Raw genomic sequence first — 19,207 nt, forward strand, 5'->3', positions numbered from 1 at the left:
GTTTTTAGGATGTTGTGCATATTGGGCCACGTTTTTGGATCATAAGTGCACTTGATTTGTTTTAAATGTAAACTTGTCAAAAGCTTAGTGTTGAAGCAACAGGTTGATACGTGGTCACTCCAATATAGAGTTTGGAGGAACGACAACTGGAAAGTATCAACCGCGGTATGATGTGGAAGCGTTTCTGACACTTGATGGTAGCGATTTCTCGCTGGAGTCATGCTGCTCGTGTTTGGTGTAAACAACTGTAGGTTGTTTATGGTTGCTGAGCAATGTTGTAACTTGGTGCATTATATATGTGTGGTCACTGGTATATTTGCAATTTTATTACAGCTTTAAAGTGGATTGGTACTTATTTGTAATGGTTTCTAATAAAAGTTTAATTACAAAGCATTTTTGTCTTGAATTTCTTATAGATTACATATAGATTTTGGCCATGTTGACTGAATCTGTACATCAACTTTAATGTCCGAATTGAAACTTTCACCATAAATCAAAAGCAGAACTCCGCAGCACTGTGGCTTCAGTGGCTGCAGTCCATGTGCCTCCATGCAAGCAGCTCAGGGTTTATTTTCATCAACTAGGTCGCTGGCATATTTGCCCAACAATGAGGGAAGGGCATATCAATCTCTGAGGTGAGGAGGAGGAAAAAATGCCCAGAGAGAGCAGCATCTCAGCATGTGGAAAGATCGTCTTCTGTATTGTGGGATTGATGGGTTCTCAGCATCCTTGCTTTGGGTTAGGAAATTTATATGGATCTATGTCAGCTCCCTGTTGCAGAAAAAACTTTCACTCACACAAAACCATTCACAATCGAAGCTGTGTGCATCAGGCAAAAACAGACCAGTTTGAAGTAAAAAAAAAAAAAAGGTTGCTTTGGCATGATCTGTAGAGTTATTGTAGGTATTGTTATGTGCTGGTGTTTAGCCCTCTGGTGTTGTATATCAGGGACAGCAGTCAGTCAGCGTGTCTATTGTGCTTTACTGTAACGCTCGCTCAGCCGACCGTTAACAGCTGATCTGGTGTCAGTTCTGAGAAGAGGGGCTCGTGTTACAAGGCATATGGTGGTTGTCCCATCATATCACAACAATAGATCATAAAGCACCTACTCGTGATGAAAATTAGTACCTGCTGCTATTGATAAAAATCTCAATGATCTTGATTGCACTGCCATGGTCAGAGTCTTGCTGGCAGAAATACAGTGGCTGTATCGAATGACAGGTTTAGTTTATCAGCATAGTGAAGATTTTGTGCTTCCATAAATCTTCCCTTCAAATTAGATGACCTGTTGTCGATAACAGTGCAGAGTATCTTCCATCATCCCTTGTTCTTCAATGCAAGCTGCATCCGGGTCAGGCAGAAACATGCATTTCCAATCACACTCATCACTAATTCAAGGATGGAGGGATAGATAGACACTGAACCTGTGAAAGAGAATGCCGCTCTTGCCTTACTGTGTGTCTCCTTAAGCCAGACAATATGGTACTTGTGTAACAATAGTACTTAACTAGGTTAACATGGGCAGATCTCTTATCAGTGTGCACAAGACTGGGCTTTGATTGCAGCACACTTCAGTTTGACAGTTGCATGTAAACATTAGTCCCAAATCTGCTTTATCTATTGCACTTGCCAAAAGGCGGAATTTCATATATAGTGCCACTTGAAAGTTTGTGAATCCCTTGCAGAATCTGTGAAAATCTCTCTTATTATTTTTTTTTTTAATTACTCAGATCATACAAAATACATGTTATTTTTTTATTTAGTACTGTCCTGAGTAAGATATTTTACATAAAAGATGTTTACATTTAGTCCACAAGACAAAAAAAAAAAAAAATTGCTGTAATTATTAAAATAACCCCATTCAAAAGGTTCTTAATACTGTGTGTGGTTACCTGGATGAGCCACAGCTGTTTTTGTTTTGTGATGGTTGTTCATGAGTCCCTTGTTTGTTTTGCATATTTGAACCCTTTCCAGCAGTGACCATATGATTTTGAGATCCATTTTTTCACACTGAGGACAACTGAGGGACTCAAACACAACTATTAAAAAAGGTTCAAACATTCACTGATGCTCCAGAAGGAAACACGACGAGAAGAGTCAGGGGGTGAAAACATTTGAACAGGATGAAGATGTCCAAATTTTTCTTATTTTGTAGAAATATATTTTTTTTCCATTTAGTACTGCCCTTTGGAAGCAACAGAAGATACTTGCATGTTTCCCGAAACACAAATTAAGTACAATTTGCCTTCATCTTCAAGTTCAAAAAGTTTTAATTTTAATTTGTCAGAATAAATACGATTTTATTTTGTCGCATCGTCCAGCCCTATCTTTGAATCCCAAATCATACTATATGATTTGTATGTACTTCTCTTTCACCAGTGAAGTACACTCTTAGTGTGTGGTAGAGTCACTCTTTCTGCTATGTTTTTTAAATTAATTTTATCTTCATTGTGTCTTGCACATTAAAGAGCGCAGCAGATCCATTTTCTGTTGTTGTGTTGGAGTTGAAGGTGTCTGACTGGTTAAGGTGATAGAGCACACTCCTCTCCTTGACATCTATCCGTCAGGGCAGCACTCAGTAGAATTAAGTTTGACCCACAAAAGCGATTTCCTTACACCTGCTGAAAACCACCAACTATCATCTTTTGTTTCAAAAACCAAAATCCCCACACACACACACATAGTTTCAAAATAAAACCACATCTCTATATTTTCTTTTAAGTCTTCATTTTTTTTAAAAATGAATTAATCGTATTTTTTTCAGGATAATGTTCACTAGTGGTCGATCGATATTGGTTTTTTGACAGCCGATGCCGATATCTTATAAAGCCAGGGTAACACTCATTTTACATACAGCACACAGTGAAAATGACATGAATATACAGTGGGCAAATGCATAAAGCGCAGTATAGTTTGAAATCACGAGTTTAAAGTTTAAAGCATTCAATTAATGGACTGACCGTCACACAGACAACACGCGATCATGCTGGATAAAGAGATTTCACAAGATCTCACAGCTTTGTGTGCAAGGTTTGTGAAATTAAATGTTTATTAGTAATTGAAAGATTTGTTTAAATTATATAAATGCGTATTTGCTTAATGCTGACGGCAAACGAGAAAGTATTATAATGTTTGCCTTTCTATTACTAATAATATAAAAGCAATCATTATAATTCTTTTTGTATACATTAATTCCTTTGTTTAACCGTTCTATCGGATTATTAGACAAACTTCTATCCGTATTAGACAGAACTGTTAAAGGCATCATATGATGTGATTTCAATTTTTCCTTTCTCTTTGGAGTGTTACAAGCTCTTGGTGAATAAAGAAGATCTGTGAAGTTGCAAAGACTACAGTCTCAAATCCAAAGATATATTCTTTATAAAAGTTGAGACTCGTCCACGCCCCCTGAAACAGCTCGTTCTAACACACCCCCACATATCTACGTCAGTATGTTGGAAGATTTGCATAACACCGCCCAGATGTTCACGCAAAGAAAGAAGGCGTATCTTTTATTCTCGTTGTAGTATTGTTGTTGCCTCCACCATCATGTCGTATAGAAGCTGTGTGTTTCACTGTGAAAGCAAAACTACTTTGTTTGGCCTTTCAAAAGATGACGATATCCGCTTCGTCATGCCTGGAGCTGATCCTTGCTGGTCGCTGAGGAAATACATCAACTTTGCACTGTGGATCGCAGGATCGGCTTTCACCGTGAACGAAGCGGCGTCCAGCCCGCGGTAGTCACATGTGGTTGCTGCAAGACCAAGGTATGCTCCTTCGTAGAATCCGCCTGCCGCGCCGTTCTCAAGCCGCCCGCCTCTGCTCATTCAAGCTGGCCGCAGCTCACTCAAGGCCCCGGTGTGTGACGCTGTCTCGTTGAGAAAGTGAAACTACTTTGTTTTTGCCTTCCAAAAGAAAACACAACTAGAAATCATGTTTATCACGTTTATGATTGGTTTTATGTTTTTGTCTCGTTGCTCCGGCCGGACAAGGCATCACAATATGTTAAGAGACATAACATTTCCGTCACACGCTTGAGGCATTCGGCCAATCAAAATGCGCTGGATAGCTGGCCAATCACAGCACACCTCGCTAATCAGAAAGATGAGCCTTGTGAAAATCTACGCGTTTCAGAAGGCGGGGCATAGAGGAGAAACAATAATGTACAGTATGTGGAAAACAATGGTTTTTTTTTTTTTTACCTTAAACTGCACACATTTCATTACACCAAATAAACAAAATAATGTTCTTTTTAACAGCATCATATGACCCCTTTAACAATGACAGTAAACAAGAGGAAGAGTGTGAGCACTGAATGCTCAGGCGCTGGCGCTCTCAGTTGACGTCAAAATAAAAGTCCCACCTCAAACACATTGGTCAAGCAAAAAAACTTATCGGCCAATGCCGATATTTGAAAAATGGCAAATATCTTTTTTTTTTTTTTTTTAACATGTAAAAAATATATATATATATATATATATATTTTATATATATATATATATACAGACATGCATACATATATAAAATTAAAATAACAGCTGAATTAAATCATATACTTCTCAGCACAATCTTCCAAAATTATTATAGAAATTCCCATGTTCAAAAAGGAGTAGGAAGAAGTTCATAACAAACTTTTCAGGTCCTACCCCATTTCTCTATTTTTAATCCTTTAGTTAAATACAAAACAATTTGATGCTTCTCTTATACATACATCTTTACATACACCGTATATATCTACCCTACCTTATATTCACATAAACCCATGCATTCACATAGATACAGATGCATACATACATGCATACACACACATTCCCTTTTTTTTTTCCCTTTTCTTCTTCATTTCCATCTATCTATAGCAAATCAAGTAATAACACCTCCATACTAGACTTAACATGTAAACCAATGAACCTGTATACACTACTATCACCTCGAGTCCTTTTCATATTCATTTAATATATTCAGCTTAAATAGTCTTATATCGGCCGATATATTGTCCTTGGCGATATATCGGTCGACCACTAATGTTCACCTTAGATAAGCTATTTTTGACTTGCATTGCTAGAATGTTGCATTAATAGAATAGCAGCTGTTGCAATATTTGCAATTTTGCAAGTTGAATTTTAATTGATATTTTCTTTGTTACAGCTGTTTAACCATTTATAGTTGTCTTTGCACTGGAAAGATGAAATCAGATGATTTAGCCAAACCTAGGTTATAAACACTATTCTTTTGCTGTTTTGCAGGCACTGCTGTTTCCTTCACAAAATGAACATTAAATTGCAATTTGTGCAATGTAATACCTTTCCTATGCACATATTGATATTTTCTGAGTTTCGAGTTTCAGTTACACTGTAGTGAATAACTAGACATAGCCAGATACAATCTTGTGGTCGGCACTTAATGGTTTCCCAGCCATTCACTCTTCCATTATGACTCTAAGTAATGACCTTCTGAAATCATTTACAAATGAAACTAAAAACATGACGTCAGACTCTCTCAGACCATATTAGCTTTCTCCCATCCATCAGTTCAAAATATGGAATGCCAAGTCTGCCAAAATAAAAAATATATAAATACATAAATAAATATACAAATAAATGTAAAAAAGGAAAAAAATAATAAATATATATATAAAATAAATATACATAGAAAAGCAAAAAAAAACGAAAAGAAATAATTATTTATACATTTATTTCCTTATTTATGTATATATTTATTTTTTTCCCATATTTATTTATTTCTTCTTTTATTTATTTATATATATTTATTCATTTATACATTTATTTATTTCTACATTTATTTATTTTTACATTTATTTATTTCTACATTTATGTTTTTCTACATTTATTTATTTCTTCATTTATTTCTTCCTACATTTCTTCCTGCGTAGGGTAATGAGGAGGGCGTGGTTTACCTCAGACATAGCAATCGAGCTCAGAGTAAGCGAAGGCGAAGGGTTGAGGCCACAGTGACACCCTGTGGCGAAATACAATAAGTATCACTGACGTTGATACGGTCTGTGACTGCGAGGTATATGGTTAAAATCTTACTGTGTGACATGGATATGCTCGTCTTTATTCCGGACATGGTCGTAGAACATCGTTTGGTCTGGATTTGTAAAATGTCCTGGGCTAACAAACATGAAACAGGGACTCTGAAACGGAAGCGCTTTATTTTTTCCATTTTTCGGTCAAAAAAGCTCACGGAAAGGAAGCAGGGCACATAGGCTACAGTGAAGTCAACGCAAGCATATTGACCAATGCTTTTGAAACGAGACCATTGCATTTGAATGTAGCCTAATTTCCAAAAACAATACTGACAGCAACAGCCTTATTAAATGTATGAACGTCACGTTAATCCACATCGATAAATTCAGTTAGAGGATAAGACTGTAGCCTATAGGGCAGTTAGCCTACCACTAAAATCCAACCAGATCTTCATCAGAGCCATCAATACAGAAGAGATCTTAATGCATTTACACAGCAATTAGCCTACAAGTGCATACAAATATTATGAAGTGTCTTAGGCCTACATTTTGAAGACATAAATATGACATGATGGAATCAATGAAGTGATAGCCTACGTTTAATATGAAACTAAAACAGACACCAGGTGGCAGAAAGTCACTGTCTCAATGAGTGAGTTCAATCCACTCGTTTGATACACCGAATCAAAAACAACTCGACGTGTTGAAGCGATTTGTTTCTGATCATTTATATTTAGGCCTATGCGTTATCTAAATAATTATAATAGACTAATAATAATAATATAATAATAATAATAATAATAATAATAAATAAATAAATGACCAAATGCTCAAAAAGTTGGCAGAGAGGGGTCATGTTCGGGGAGAACAACATAATTGTTGATAGGCTATATTTTTTCGGGCCATGGGTTTAATGCGCAAACCTGCGTGACCATATAGCAACTATTCAGAAATGGAAATAACGAATGCATTAATATTTTGTTTTGAATTTAAGAAAAGTCGATTGAATATTTACAGGTTTTATCTCGTTATTATTTTCAGAATAGTAACGTCTTTGTAACCAACCACAGTGATCAAAAATCTCTATCTAATAGGCTACTTCAAAGATCAAATCAAATTATATATTTTAAAAGTTTGTACAAAATTTATGTAGCCCAAAAACATCCCAAAAAATAGTCTACATAACTTTTTAATTTGTATTATTATTATTATCATTCTTTCTTTCTTTTTATTATTATTATTATTAGGCTATTGTTATCATCATCATCAGCAGCTGGCAAACCATAATGGAATCTATTTAAAGGGAATGATTGTGGTGGGGAGTTTGGTCAAACTATTGCAGTGATAGCCTACTGCGAATATAGACGGTTTCAACGGCATCAAAATAAACAAACGTTAATGCGAGTGAGCGCTTTTGTGGACCTAACTTAACTTCCGGTAGACTCCAAATAGAATCAATAACAACAGTCAAGTCCCTCTAGAGTAGATATTTTTTGGATAACAAACAAAATATGTTTGCTGCGTGGATCAGGCGGACTTAATGAATATGCAAATTCATTCTTTGCCAGCAGGAGATGTTTTAAAGCATAGACATAAAGCGCGAGAAATAGAGAGGTTTTTCCCCAGTAACAGCTGTAAACAAAGCAGAGCTGGTACGCTCATACGCTGCTATCAGGCATATAACATGCAAGTCCTACTTCAGAAATACAGCGATATAAAAAACAACTGTGCCTCGTTTTGATATTTAAACATAAATGTAAGGAATTATTATTATTATTAAACGTGCAGTACGTTACGTAATGTTACGTTACTCATGTTTATTTAACGAAGCCTTTTTGAAAATTGATCAGTTTTAAAAATTGTGTCGAGTCTCCAAAGGAACCACCTGAGCCCAAAAACACATCCCGCAGCACAACCACCTGAGCCCAACTTCAATATACCAACCAACCCAGACCTAAATACACAACAAAAACCCAACACATACATAACTATAAAACCAAAGACCGGAAGTTAACTTAGGTCCAGGCGCGTGCGCCCGATGAAACCGTCTATAACGGGTTGAAATAAAAGACGGCGCCGTCCACAGAGACACTTCTATGTGCACTATTTCATCCGTGAAAACCTTAGTCCCCTGGCTATCATGTCAGAATCTGCAATTCAAAATAAATTTTGCCTGCCACTGCAGCAAATTCAGCAGCTTTTAGATATTGTTGTTGGTCCGACTTTGTCAAGACAAACCTGACGGAACTCAGCCCCCGAAATTCAACTGCTGTCACTCTTCTCTTTCTTTACTTTCCGCTGTAGCTGTTGGGTCCGTGTATATTTTGGTCATTCGATTTTCTATTTAAAAATTAATAAAGATAAATGTTAAGAAACGGAAAACGAAAATTAGTTAATACGAAAAAAATTTTCGTATTTTTGTTTGTGGGGTAAAAAATGAGATTATGCTTTAATATTTGTTTGAATGTGCGGGTGGCGCTGAAACGCCCCTTTCATCCCTTCTGTACCGCACCGACAAGCGGCAACCGCAAGCTCAGTTCATTTTCACCAGGAGAGAAGCGGCAGACAGCAGAGTTTATTAATCCTGCGGATTCTTTGCTAGGGGTGCTTCCCAGCTTTATATATATATATATATATATATATATATATATATATATATATATATATATATATATATATATATATTGAATCTATTTCTGTATATATATATAAAAATATATAATTCAAATGTCATTGAATAAATAAATATCTGTTTATCATAAAAAAATAAAAAAAAAATAAAAATAAATATATATATATTATATATATATATATATTTATTTTTTTTTTTTTTTTTTTTTTTTTTTTTGACCAAACAGAAATTCATTTATTCAATGACATTTGAATTTTACTGTAGGATCTACAATGGCATGAAATGTGCAGATTTTTAGCCTACTAATTTTAATCTATGCCTATTTAAGAAAAACCTCAGAACATGTTTTCATTTGCTATACAAACAACAGCAACTGAAGCTTTATCTTGTAGAGTGTAGTCTGCTGCACTTCTCCGATCGGCGGATCCCGATCCACAGCTTCCATCCCGATAACAGGAAAGAGCTTCAGCTCCGTCAGTTTGGGTCGTAAGACACCCTAAATCAGTGCCGGCCCGAGCCTCTTGGGGGCCCCTAAGCAGAATTTGATTTGGGGCCCCCCCCTTCCACCATGCGGAGTCACCTGTGCTTCAAGATTATTGACACAAATGTCACACTATAATGTTACATTATAAATGAATACAGTGAGGTTATGTATTAATACAAAATAAATAAATAAAAATCAATACTTAACATACTTCACTCTTAAACTTCTGAATACAAACTGTCACAAAACATGAAATAAATATTTGCGCAAATTGAAGAAATTATATAGGCTGTGTAATCTATAGCAAAAATGTAACAGCAGCAATTACATGGCATTTGGCTCCCTGTGCAGGCATTTGTAAATAACATGTACATAAATTGTTTATTTTGTATGTGCCTACAATATGTATTTTAACAGTGTTATTATTAACCAATCATTATTGCCTCATATTTTTTTAATATATAATGCAATAATTTATATGAAGTTAATTTAAAGGCTATTGATGGCTAAGGTCTGTAACAACAACAACAACAACAACAAAAACAAAAAATATTACAGTATATTAATAATACTTCTTTGTAAATTATTATTTGAAGTAACAAAACCATGGTTAATTTGCAGTTGCCATGGCTACAAGAACAATGATTTGTGGTGTTATTGATAAACCCATGGGTAATTTTTGTAAGGGAACCTGAGAAGAAAAAAAAAAAAACTTTAACAGGAATGTGCCTGAAAGTGATAAACGGGCCTCGTTTTTACCTAAATGATTTATAATTTATTTTAATATATATTAAATTATGTATAAGGTGACTGCAAGTCTTTCTCCTCAAATGCTAATGAGCTTCAAATTTGCCTTTGAGCCCATGTGAAAAAGTAGCATAATTTACATATGTCTTACAGTTTGTTTTAATAAATATTCAACATTATATTCAACTGTGCATTATAGCTGACACCTAGATGAACAATTACAGTGGTTTTTATGACTGTAAATCATTCTCCTCAAATGCTACTGACGTTAGAAAAGTGTATAACAATATCGCATGTAACTTTAGACACGGTCCCTAAATTTGAGACTCTCGAACGTACAACGACAAGCCACCTTTATGTCCTTTTCTTCTTTATCTTTTCGGCACCAGAGGGATACATCCTTTTTGTGACATGGTTTATCATTTATTACAGTGACGCGCACTTGCGTGCCGGCGCGAATTGTCAATGCACGCGAGGTGTCTATGTGCAATTGCGCATGACTAAAACGCTAGCAGACACAGCAGCAGTTGTTGTTGGTAAATAAGTTTTTTTTTGTCTTGAATTATTCATTTATTCGTTCATTATTCATTCATTCATTCATTTATTATATCACTTGTTTAAGTTATTTAAAAAAAAAAAAAAAAATAAAAAAAAAAAAAAATTACTAGGGGGCCCACCCACGCCGACGCATCCCCAAGCAGCCGCTTAGTTCGCTTATGCCTCGGGCCGGCCCTGCCCTAAATAACATTAAAACCTTACAAAACTCAACAGGATTTGCTTTCTGCCATCTCGGTCTACATTAACTTCTTTCTGAAACGTCAGAAATGAACCAGGCTCATGCATCAGACGAACCATGTCTAGCTGGACATGTCTACTTTTAAAATAAGCCATTTAAATAGAATAACAATAATAATAATAATAATTTTATATTTAGGCCTATGTAATTCAAATGAAACCAACCAGAGGAGGTGCAGTGTTTCCCGTCTGAACTCATTATCTGTAATTATGTCACACCATCACTATATTCAAAAGGTCATCTACAGAATTCGTGAATTCAGTTCATAATTCTAAGTAGCCTATAGCCTATAATTAAAACATTTAAATTAGACTAATTATGGGGAAAACTTATTTTAATATACATTTTATTATAAATGTGGGGTTGGATTTTTCCCATTTTATTTTTTTTATGAATGGCCTAGAATAAAATAAGTAGGCAAAAAAAATAGTAGTAGCTAGGCCTATATTTTATTCCATGTCGTTGTAGATCACCGGCTAAAGTAAAATTCAATTGGTGTTTTATGAATAAAGTTGTCAAGTCTGCTTTGTCAATAATATATGTAGCAGCCGGAAAAAATAATATTTTTTTTTTTTTTTATTATTTATTTAATTAATTTATTATTATTATTATTATTATTATTATTATTATTTTATCTTGTAAGCGCCACTAGCAAAGAATCCGCAGGATTAATAAACTCGGCTCATCTGCCGCTTCTCTCCTGGTGAAAATGAACTGCTGAGCTTGCGGTTGCCGCTTGTCGGTGCAGTACAGAAGGGATGAAAGGGGCGTTTCAGCGCCGCCCACACATTCAAACAAATATTAAAACATAATCTCATTTTTTACCCACAACAAAAATACGTAAAATCCAGCTACATTTTCTTTTTCCGTTCGTTTCTTAACGAAAAAAACGAAAAAAAAAAAAAAACGAAAATCAAACCGTTTCTCATTTATCTTTATTTATTTATTTTTAAATAGAAAATCGAATGACCAAAATATACACTGACCCAACAGCTACAGCTGAAAGTAAAGAAAGAGAAGAGCGACAGCAGTTGAATTTCGGGGCTGAGCTCCGTCGGGTTTGTCTTGACAAAGTCGGACCAAACAACAATATCTAAAAGCTGCTGAATTTGCTGCAGTGGCAGGCAAAATTTATTTTGAATTGCAGATTCTGAAATGATAGCCAGGGGACTAAGGTTTTCACGGATGAAATAGTGCACATAGAAATGTCTCTGTGGACGGCGACGTCTTTTATTTCAACCCGTTATATTCGCAGTAGGCTATCACTGCAATAGTTTGACCAAACTCCCCACCACAATCATTCCCTTTAAATAGATTCCATTATGGTCTGCCAGCTGCTGATGATGATGATAACAATAGCCTAATAATAATAATAATAATAAAAAAGAAAGAAAGAATGATAATAATAATAATAATTAAAAAGTTATGTAGACTATTTTTTGTTATGTTTTTGGGCTACATAAATTCGTACAAACTTTTACAATATATAATTTGATTTGATCTTTGAAGTAGCCTATTAGATAGAGATTTTTGATCACTGTGGTTGGTTACAAAGACGTTACTATTCTGAAAATAATAACGAGATAAAACCTGTAAATATTCAATCGACTTTTCTTAAATTCAAAACAAAATATTAATGCATTCGTTATTTCCATTTCTGAATAGTTGCTATATGGTCACGCAGGTTTGCGCATTAAACCCATGGCCCCGAAAAATATAGCCTATCAACAATTATGTTGTTTCCCCAAACATGACCCCTCTCTGCCAACTTTTTGAGCATTTGGTCATTTATTTATTTATTATTATTATTATTATTATTATTATTATTATTATTATTATTATTATTCTATTATAATTATTTAGATAACGCATAGGCCTAAATATAAATGATCAGAAACAAATCGCTTCAACACGTCGAGTTGTTTTTGATTCGGTGTATCAAACGAGTGGATTGAACTCACTCATTAAGACAGTGACTTTCTGCCACCTGGTGTCTGTTTTTAGTTTCATATTAAACGTAGGCTATCACTTCATTGATTCCATCATGTCATATTTATGTCTTCAAAATGTAGGCCTAAGACACTTCATAATATTTGTATGCACTTGTAGGCTAATTGCTGTGTAAATGCATTAAGATCTCTTCTGTATTGATGGCTCTGATGAAGATCTGGTTGGATTTTAGTGGTAGGCTAACTGCCCTATAGGCTACAGTCTTATCCTCTAACTGAATTTATCGATGTGGATTAACGTGACGTTCATACATTTAATAAGGCTGTTGCTGTCAGTATTGTTTTTGGAAATTAGGCTACATTCAAATGCAATGGTCTCGTTTCAAAAGCATTGGTCAATATGCTTGCGTTGACTTCACTGTAGCCTATGTGCCCTGCTTCCTTTCCGTGAGGTTTGACCGAAAAATGGAAAAAAAAAAGCGCTTTCCGTTTCAGAGTCCCTGTTTCATGTTTGTTAGCCCAGGACATTTTACAAATCCAGACCAAACGATGTTCTACGACCATGTCCGGAATAAAGACGAGCATATCCATGTCACACAGTAAGATTTTAACCATATACCTCGCAGTCACAGACCGTATCAACGTCAGTGATACTTATTGTATTTCGCCACAGGGTGTCACTGTGGCCTCAACCCTTCGCCTTCGCTTACTCTGAGCTCGATTGCTATGTCTGAGGTAAACCACGCCCTCCTCATTACCCTACGCAGGAAGAAACGTAGGAAGAAATAAATGAAGAAATAAATAAATGTAGAAAAACATAAATGTAGAAATAAAATAAATGTAAAAATAAATAAATGTAGAAATAAATAAATGTATAAATGAATAAATGTATAAATAAATAAAAGAAGAAATAAATAAATATGGAAAAAAATAAATATATACATAAATAAGGAAATAAATGTATAAATAATTATTTCTTTTCGTTTTTTTGCTTTTCTATGTATATTTATTTATATATATATTTATTATTTTTTTCTTTTTTACATTTATTTGTATATTTATTTATGTATTTATATATTTTTTATTTTGGCAGACTTGGCATTCCATACAAAAGACGTTGATGGATGTCATGTGGCGTCTGTGAAGGAAGACCAGGTCAAATTTCTCAATATGATTGAATCATAAAAATAAACTATTGAATAATGACATGATGTTCTTTTGAGGATATCCATGGCATGCTGTTAAAGTAGTCCTGTAATGCCAGGGATTTTTAAGGCTTACAGGAGCAGTCTGTTGTTTATTAACAGTGTGGAATGATATATTTAAAAAATAATGTTTGTGAAACTGTTATGTACTTCTTTTGTCAGCCACCAGATGGTGGTGTGTGTAAAGGGCTGACGACTTGACTCAAGATCAGACTTGGGAACAGTTGTGTGAGGATCACGTGTGCAGATTTGTAGAATTGTGTTGTTGTGCAGTTGCTGTGTGGATATTAGTAAGAAATGCTGTGTTTGCAGTTTGTAACAGAAACTAATATATCTATATATCATTATCCACAAAAATAATCTAACTAAAATATGCCACCTTTTTACTCTTGTTAAAAAAACAAAATATAATCGAACTGGAATTGATGAGTTCTGCATTGTACACTTTTTTTTATTATTAGTTTAGCTTGCTTCTCTCAGTGTAAATGGCTCCTTTTTTCTTGTGTTCCTCTTCTAAACTTTGTCAAAGCAACAAAATGTTATGTTTTCAGTAGTTAAGGGCTCTTTTTTTTGTCTGCAAGGTTGAACACTATAGCTGCCACGGCTTCTGTTTTGTGAAGAGGCACTCTTCATGAAATATAAATGACAGAGATTGTGTTACACTGAATTTCCATCCTGTAACAGTGTTTTGTCATGGAGGATGGCATTTGTGTATGTTTGGCTTTTGGCATTTAGATAGTTAAATCACTATTTGTATCAATCTGCTTTAAGAAATTAATACATTTATTCAGCAAGGATGCATTCAGTTGATCAAAAGTAAAAGTAAAGACATGTATAATGTTACAAAAGATCTCTGTTTCTAATAAATGCTATTCTTTTGAACTTTCTATGAATCAAAGAATCCTGTATCATGGTTTCCATAGAAATATGAAGCATCACAACTGTTTTCAACATTGATAAAAATCAGAAATGTTTCTTGAGCAGCAAATCATCATATTAGAATGATATCTGAAGATCATGTGACACTGAAGACTGGAGTAATGATGCTGAAAATTCAGGTTTTCCTCAAAGGAATAAATAAAATCTTAAAGTATATTAAAGTAGAAAATTGATTTGATCAAATTTTGATCAAATAAATGCAGCCTTGGGGAGCATAAGAGGCTTCTTTCAAAAACATAAAAAAAAATTTACCAACCCCAAACTTTTTGACAGTCATGTACATTCCTCACTGATGATGGGAAAATAAATACTTTTTGAATATGAAGTCGGTATGTGTCTTGAAACCCGTTTGTAGGGTTTTGTGACGCACGTTCACATGCATTATGATTTATATTGCACTGCTCCTACTCTTAGTAGAGATCCAGTCCACATCTTTATCTCTGTCTCAGGAGTGCTAGTGTAGATGCAAAGAGGCCAGCAAAGATTTTTCTTAGAACTATTTACTCCCTTTTTGTTTTCTGCCTCTCTAGACATCATTAGATAACCAAGAAACATTTTTACTGAGAAAAATAACACAGCTTTTACACAACGTTTATGTGAGGAGGGCAGCTTGTGTCAGGGCTCTTCAAATCACTTCTCCGGACTTCCCCCAGATCTGTCAGCACTATTATGATCCTGAGATAACCTGACATCTTGTTTATCAAGGGGGAACATCAGTGGACAGGTTTTGTGTTCCAGGGGCCCAGAGGGACTGACACATTGTTCATACTCTTGCCATTTATGTGATTACGTTACACTATTCCGCGTTTAGCAGATGCTTTCTTATCCAAACTGACTTACAGTAGGTTTGTACTTTTAGGGAAACCTGGAGTCATATAATGAATCAAGTCTTTCATATGGAATAATTATGTAATCATCCCAGTACACGTTTGCCAAATGTTTATATATCCCATTTTTCATCTTATTTTGTACATGTTGCACAGTTAATTTAGGTATTTCTATTTTCTGAAAATTTGAGTGGTCTTTGCTCATTTTCAACTGCTTAACTTAAAGTAGGAATGCAATATATGTAAATAAATGATTATTATTCATATACAATATTTTAAAATATATTTTAAATTCCATAACCCAAATAACTGAATGGTTCTGCACCTACACTTTTTCTTACCACTTTTTTTATTGTCAGTGAATTTGCATGCATTTTTTAGCTTGTAATTATAGGGCTTTTAAATACTATAGAGCTTGACAAAATGTGTGTGTGTATATATGAGCTGTATAAAAAAAATGCTGCTGCTGCTGCAATTAGTTATACTGTAACAACTTAAAATGTGTTAACAACTAAATGACTTTTAAAATCTGAATAGATTTTAAAAAGCTGGGCATCATACACTTACCGACTTTGTAAACAGTCATAGAGGAAGAACTGGCCATCATACATTAAACGACTGAGCATCATACACTACCAGACTTTAAGATCCTTCCAATTCGACAAACTCACAGAAACATGTGCCTTGTTGCTAGGAGATGTGTTATGAATGAAAACCATATGTGTTCTAATATCGGCTCAAAGTATCAAACATGTTTGATATCCTCCGACTGGATGGAATTATAGTCTGAAGCTAAAAATTCGAAGTGCGTGATCATCATGCACTACACTACGAAATTGTCTATAGAATCTGTCAACTCATATCTGCAGCTTGGCTCTTGCATTCGGCAGGTATAGTGTCAACTCAAGTCAAGCATGAATATTTACTTTAAGTTGAAAGAAAGCATTGTTAATTATTCTAATGTTGAATTTTCAGTCACTACAACTAATCGCAGCAATACATTTTTACAGTGCATATAACTTACTGTTCATGTCAACAGCACAGACAGGACAAGTTACATGCTAAAGTTTAAATGGATAGTTTTATAATTTTGTATAACTTTCTCTGAAACACAAAAGAAAATATTTTGAAAAATGTTTTTTTTTTTTTTTTTTTTTTTTTTTTCGTTCTTCGAAAATCCATAACAGAGTTACATGTCATCATTTACTCACCCACATGTTGTTCTAAACTTGTATGAATTTCTCTCTTCTATTAAACACAAAAGAAGATATTTTGGACATTGTTGGGAACCAAACATTTGACTTGAATGGTATGCAAAAAAAAAAATACTATGAAAGTCAGTGGCTACCGTCAACTGATTGGTTTTAGGAGGGGGCGGGGGTCATTCTTTTCCAACTAACTCAGTGATTCTGTTTTTTTCCTGACATGTTGGTGTTATATCTTTCATTTGGATGTTATAAGTTGCACTGAGTAAATACAGCTGGATAAAACACAAACTGTGTCCATCTTCATTCCAGGCTGCAAAGCAACAAAATATGATTACATTAAAGGGGGCTGATACTTTTCTATGCCCACTGTATGGGTGATAGTGATGTAATGATAGTAGTGAATACCTTTCTTAGGATTTAATGTTTACAGATATTGAAACAGGCAGAAACCATTGTTCTGAATAAAACAAGATGATGTAACGTTGTTTGAGTGGCTAGGTGTTCCCGAACAAACCCAGAGGAAATTCAGTCTAACTGTACCTCTGATCTTCCATTTTCTTCATGCGTGCTTTAGTGGATTTTGAGATTGAGCACTGATTGTCTCCTCACAGCATTGTTCGCTGCGGTGATCCCTCGGTGCCTTGTTACAAGACACAAAAACAATTGGTTCGCAAAGCGCTCGATTGTCCATTCAGATAGAATGAAAGTACAAGACCTCTGTGTATGTGTGTGTGGAGTTCAGGAAGTTTTCGCTGAGCACAGATTTTGGATGTCAGTTTTAGGGTTGTCTGCTAAGAGTCCAGTAGTGTGGGCAGGATTTGGCTGACCGCTGTCAGATTCTCCACCTGCAGGGCTCCAAACTGCGACTAAAACAGTCGCATTTGCGACCATAAATATTAATTTGCGAGTGACGTTTTTGCCTAGGTCGCCACTGGCGACTACCCGCCGAAAGCTCCTCAGGATTTAACCGCTAAAAAAGTTTTCTCAGGCAGATGATTTGCTTCATTCTAGCAGCGCTCCGTCTGTAATAAAACGAGCTCGGGCCGAAGGTTAATACACACAACTACACCGAGTGTGGACCTGCCGCGTGTACAACAGCTTTCAGCCGAGATCAGCCCATAGGGAAAAAGCCGTCTGTCAGCCAGAAGTGTTTTGTAGAGTCGGCGCGGCTCTGGTCCATTATCTTCTCACCGATGCCGAGACTGAACCGACAGAGACGCATTTCAGCCAGAATCAGCCCAAGTGTTATTGCTATCTGGGTATATATTTACATGTTATAACTTAAAAAAATTGAATGTAATGCCTTTTTTCCTAATTGTTTTGCGATCAAATCTTTTGTTATGTTCACGTATTAAACTGAGACGATGCGCATCAAAGTTTTAGTGGAAAAAGAGAGTTTCAGACAGTCCTCTTCTCTGCCGCACATCAGTGCTGATGCACACAGTCTGATAAACGCAGCTCCGCCAAGCAGCGAGAGAGAAATGACGGAGACGTGAGAAGGGAAAGTGCAGAAAATACAGCGTCTATTTCATGCACAACTTGAACAAACTAGAACAGGTAAAGCTGTCAGCTGTGTGGATATTGGCAATATCATTAACAATTCTCGTTTATAATAATTACTAATATGGCTTCTTCTAAACAAGATCTTGGTCTGTGTTCTTTTAATGCGTGAACTTCATTATTTGAAGCGCAACTGCCGTCCAGGAATCGCCAAAAGCTCTGTGCTTTGTCACTTTTTATAAAAAGTACCAGCTTTAAAATTATTCCGAATTCATACACGAAATTCAAACAATACAGTTTTTGGCGCTCTTTAATGCAGCAGGCGCAGTTGCTTTAGCGTCTCAGTTCAAGAGCAAGTAACCCATTTAATCTTTTTGTCTTTACTACTATAATACATAATTAACATGAATTTACATCAAAAGATAGGCTATTTAATAAGAGATCCTACAGTACAACTTACTGAAATATCTCGTATAAAAGCTCATTCAGTGTTTCAAACTGCGGAAAACGTGTAAAGATTGTAAACATTGCAACGTAATATACATTTACCTCAGAATAACCATTCAGTGTCAATAAGCTCATCAGTCAACTAGAAAATAAAGGTGCTTAAAAGGTTCTTCACAGAACCAGTTTTGGTTCCACAAAGAAGCATTCAGTCAAAGGCTCTTTAAAGAACCATATCTTTCTTTATAATCTGGAGAAACTTCTTTCACCACAAAGAATCTTTTGTGAAACGTAAAGGTTCTTCAGAAGTTAAAGGTTCTTTATGGAACCATTTAGACAAAAAAGTTTCTTCTATGTCATCGTGAAGCACCTTTATTTTTAAGAGTGTATGACAACATTTCCAGGATGCACTGAGGAGGAGCCCAAGCTACACTCAGTGGCCAAGTGATGCTTATGCTCCATGATACTGGTACAGATTCTGTGTAACGAA

At 35.2% G+C, this 19,207-nt stretch overlaps 1 protein-coding gene across 9 annotated transcripts in view; it reads left to right on the top strand.

The window, feature by feature from the left end:
* LOC109068999 (voltage-gated potassium channel subunit beta-2) overlaps positions 1–19,207 on the top strand; it is a 111,717-nt gene that overhangs the window by 45,418 nt on the left and 47,092 nt on the right. The window lies entirely within an intron of this gene.

Source organism: Cyprinus carpio, chromosome A11 (genome assembly GCF_018340385.1).
Source record: "Cyprinus carpio isolate SPL01 chromosome A11, ASM1834038v1, whole genome shotgun sequence".
In the NCBI taxonomy this organism is placed as follows: Eukaryota; Metazoa; Chordata; class Actinopteri; order Cypriniformes; family Cyprinidae; genus Cyprinus; species Cyprinus carpio.